This window comes from Pongo abelii, chromosome X (genome assembly GCF_028885655.2).
Source record: "Pongo abelii isolate AG06213 chromosome X, NHGRI_mPonAbe1-v2.0_pri, whole genome shotgun sequence".
Lineage (NCBI taxonomy): Eukaryota > Metazoa > Chordata > Mammalia > Primates > Hominidae > Pongo > Pongo abelii.
This window is the reverse complement of record NC_072008.2, coordinates 48,993,368-48,997,971: the sequence shown is the minus strand read 5'-3', so window position 1 is coordinate 48,997,971 and position 4,604 is coordinate 48,993,368.

The window sequence follows — 4,604 nt, the reverse complement described above, 5'->3', positions numbered from 1 at the left end:
TCTGTCACTCAGGCTGGAGTGCAGTGGAGTGAGAGGTGCAGCCTCTCACTCCAGGGCTCAAGAGATCAGCCTCCCAAGTAGCTGGGACTTCAGGCATGCACCACCACAACAAGCTAATTTTTGTATTTTTTGTAGAGACAGGGTTTCACTATGTTGTCTAGGCTGGTTTTGAACTCCTGGCCTCAAGTCAGCATCCCAGTGTTCTCAGATTACACATGTGAACCATCATGTCTGACCTCCATTTTCTTTTTTTTTTCTTTTTTTTTTTTGAGATGGAGTCCCGCTCTGTCACCCAGGCTGGAGTGCAGTGGCATGATCTTGGCTCACCGCAACCTCTGCCTCCCGGGTTCAAGCGATTCTCCTGCCTCAGTCTCCCATGTAGCTGGGATTACAGGCGTGTGCCACCACGCCTGGCTAATTTTGTATTTTTAGTAGAGATGGGGTTTCACCATGTTGGCCAGGCTGGTTTTAAACTCCTGACCTTGTGATCCGCCCGCCTCAGCCTCCCAGAGTGCTGGGATTACAGGCATGAACCACCACACCCGGCTGGACCTCCATTTTCTTTTAGCAACCCCCTTCCTCCTCACCTCACTCCAGTGCATGTTGTTCTTGTGGGGCTAACTCCCCCACCTCCCTGCTCCCACCTATATCTTCAGGAGTGGACTCATGGCTAGACCAGCCAATCAGAGCAATCTGTCATTGTGACCACAGGGTCAGGAATGGGTGTGACTGAAGCCAGGCCACATGATCTAAAGCTGGAACTGAAGGGAAAGAGGCTTTGCTGTCCTCTGGGACTCCTTGCTGTTTAGGGATAGGCGAGGCAGCCACCACCTGGGAGAGCCTGCTGAGGGCCAAGCTCTCAAAGATAAATCAGATCTCCTGGACAGAGAGAGAGTCCTCAGACACGCTGTGCATGGCCAAAGCTCACTCTGTCCCAGGTCTCTTCTATTACCTGAGTAATTATTCCCTTTTACCTTAAGCTGGTTTGACTGGAGTTTCTGCCACTTACAACTCACAGAACCCTGAAGAATACATCCACCTTCCTGCCCTCTCAGCCCACATGGGGTTATCGTCCCATTTTGCAGATTGGACCTCTGAGGTCAGAGCATGCCAACCACAGAGGATAGTCTGGACTGGAAGGGACCCCACAGGCCACTGAGTCCATCCCCCCGACCCAACCCCCACAAGTTCCCCAGGTAGGTCTCAGGGGTGGTCTGGCTGCAAACCTCCCCTTCACTGGCCACAAAACTTGGGTAACTTGACTCTCAACTTGTTGGGCAGCTTCCCATGCTGTGGCGGGGACTGGGTGTTGCCTTTGTGTGGCGGGGACTGGGTTTTCCCTTTGTGTCTGGTGTACTTTGTCTCTAATGGCAGGGTCTGGGCTGGGAGAGAGTCAGCCTCCAGCCATTACACTCTTGGAGAACATTTGTTCTTCCCCAAAAGGCGGCTGCAAAGGTCTTCAGCAACTCACAGCTCCGAAGTGCCCATTGTACAGATGGGGAAACCGAGACCCTAAGAGGTGATTTCTCCTAGGGCACCCCACCATTTCTTGTCAGAAACTCACCACTCCTTGTGCTCCTCCTCGTTTGTGCCTTGGGCCTCAGGATCTCCTGGATGGCAACATGGGGGTTCCAGAGAGCAAGTCAGGCCTGTCTTCCCTGGCCAGGAGTCTGAGCTCCCTGATCCATCACCTGGGGAACACTTGTTGGGTGTTTCATCCAAGGATGGAGCAGCTGGGTCCTGCTAGGCTAGCATCTCGAGGGGGCCCCAAGCATCCCTTCAAAAATGTCCACCACTGGAAGTTCTGCAAGGCAAACACACCTAATGGCTAACAGCTGATATATATTGAGCGCTTACTCTGTGCCGGGCAATTTGAAGAGCTTCGTGTCCATAATCTTATTTAATCTTCTCCACATCGTATAAGGCAGGAACTGGAACTAACTACATTTTATAGATAAGGAAGCTGGGGCCCAGCAGTTGAAATAATATGCCTAGAATAAAGCTTTCCTATGGTCGTCACCAGCATAGCAGTTCAGGATGGCAATGGGGGCATTTCAGCACTTCCTCTGGCCAGGACCACCTGGGGTGGGGTGGACGGCTGGTTGTGTCGTGGGTCTGAATCAAGGCACAGCACAGAGGGTGGGACCTGACAGATGACCCGCTCATCTCAGAAGGTCACTCTATATCCCCATGGTGGAGGTGTGTCACAGCCCTCCATTCCATTCCACACCTGGGCACAGCACATCCCCCTCCTTCCAGGAGCAGGGCAGCACCCAGAGAAGCTTGAGTTCAGCTCTGCCTTCCAGTCCCAGTCCACGAGGGTCACTTCAAGCAAGTCCCTTCTCCCCCAGCTTGGTGATCTCATCTGTACTGTGAGCTGGTAGATGCAATTAAGAAATTATTTCCAAAATGGTAACATCACGACTCCTACAAATATAAAGTGAACATGTGTCAAAGATTTTTAGATCATTTATTTATTTATTTTTGAGACAGAGTCTCACTCTGTCGCCCAGGCTGGAGTGCAGTGGTGCAATCACAGCTCACTGCAGATCTTGACCTCCCTAGGCTCAGATGATCCTCCCACCTCAGCCTCCTGAGTAGCTGGGACTACACACGCTCACCACCACTCCCAGCTAATTTTTGTACTTTTTGTAGAGACAGGGTTTTGCCTTGTGGCCCAGGCTGCTCTTGAACTCTTGGGCTGAAGTGATCCACCCGCCTCAGCCTCCCAAAGTGTTGAGATTACAAGCATGAGACACCATGCCTGGCCCAGATCATTTATGAATGAGAGAACTGGTAATATGTTACACTAGGCTCAGAGGAGAATCTGAAGAACAAGCACATATAAACTCCCAGAGATAATGCAATGGATTTGCCAATAGATGCAATATCTGGAATAATCTTTTTCTACAGGATAGATATCAGCTGTATCTCTACACGACAAAATTCATTTATTATGGACGGGAATTATCAGTCCTGCACAGGTTAACTTCTCTCTACAGAGGTGCAAAATGGCCCAGCCAGAGACAAAAGTGCAGCCCACTATAGAATCAGATACGCCATAAGGGGGTTGGGTAGACCACACCCAGTGTTCCATTGAAAGGACACCTTGGGAATAGATTTGTCCATTGAAAAGTTTTTTACAATTTTTCCTGATAAGCACAGGGCTGCGCTAGACAATGGCTGAGTATTTTTTTCCAGCTCAGAGACATCCCGGGTGAAGGCATGCCTGGCTCTGGGGCCACGTTCACTTTCTGCGCATGTCCAGATTTCCTTTGCCTTTAAAAACCTGGACACTGAGGGGCGCCACTAGCTCACATAATGCCTGCGTGAACTTTAGAAAAGGATGCCCCTTCCTTCTGATGGACGCGGCCCGAGGCCAGGCCCTAGCGACGCTAGAGGAGCCCAGGGTGCGTTTCTGTTCCCAGTGTCCTCTGTGGCCAGGAAACTTTTGTTAGAGCACAGCCTGCACAACTGTGCCCAGTGGCCTGTGGCTGCCTGACATTCTGCAGTCAGTATTGTTGACCATCTGGAGGATCTAAAAGAAAGCCATTGGCTCGGAGCCAGGCGTGGTAGCTCGCACCAGTAGCTGAGGACGGAGGATCAGTTGTGAGATGAAGGCTGCAGTGAGCTGTGATTGCGCCACTGCATTCCAGCCTGGGTGACAGAGTGAGACCCCTCCACCCCAGTCTCTGAAAAAAAAAAAAAAAAAAGAGAAGCCATTGGCTTGGGGTTGAAGTGGGGGCACAAGAAGGTCTTGACTCTGCACCTGGGAGCTTTTTGGGGTGAAGCTGATCAGGGCTGGGGTGCCATGACTGGAAGGGGAGATTTGTGTCCATGTACCCCTAGGGGCCCATGCATGGGAATGCTCATGTGTTCAGCTGTGCCAATGGGCTTAGATCTTGGTGTTTGTGCAAGTACACCCTTGGGGGACCACTCTACATCTGGGCCAGCTTGGAATTCAGGAGCAGCAACATCCTTCTCCAGCTGGGGTCAGGAGGAAGGTTGTGGGTTCCTGTGCCTCCCCTGCTACAGTCAGGTGAGTTGGTGGGGGACCAGGGTTCGTGGTGGACGTGCCCCCTCCTAGCCCAGGGTTTCAGTCCCACCAGGCTTCCCCCATGCTGACTGGCCTGTGGCCATGGCTCCCCAAGCCCATTTCCAAGCTTTGCCTCTGGGGCAAGGTGTAAAGACTCTGAAGTGGCAGAGGAGCAGGAGGGTGGCCCAATCTTGGGGAGCAGCCAGCTGCCTGCCCACTGTCCATGGACTCCTCTCTCAGGCTAAATGCTTCCCGGGGCCTGGGCTGCAGACAGGCAGGCCATGTGACAATGGAGAAGACCGAGGCCCAGAAAGGGCAGGCAGCTTACCCTGGGCCCCAGGGGCCCGTGGAATTCTGGACAGTTCTTTCTTTTTTTTGAGACAGAGTTTTGCTCTTGTTGCCCAGGCTGGAGTGTAATAGCGTGATCTCGGCTCAATGCAGTCTCCGCCTCCCGGGTTCAAGCGATTCTCCTGCCTCAGACTCCCAAGTAGCTGGGATTACAGGCATGTGCCACTGCGCCTGCCTAATTTTGTATTTTTATTAGGGACGGGGGTTTCTCCATGTTGGT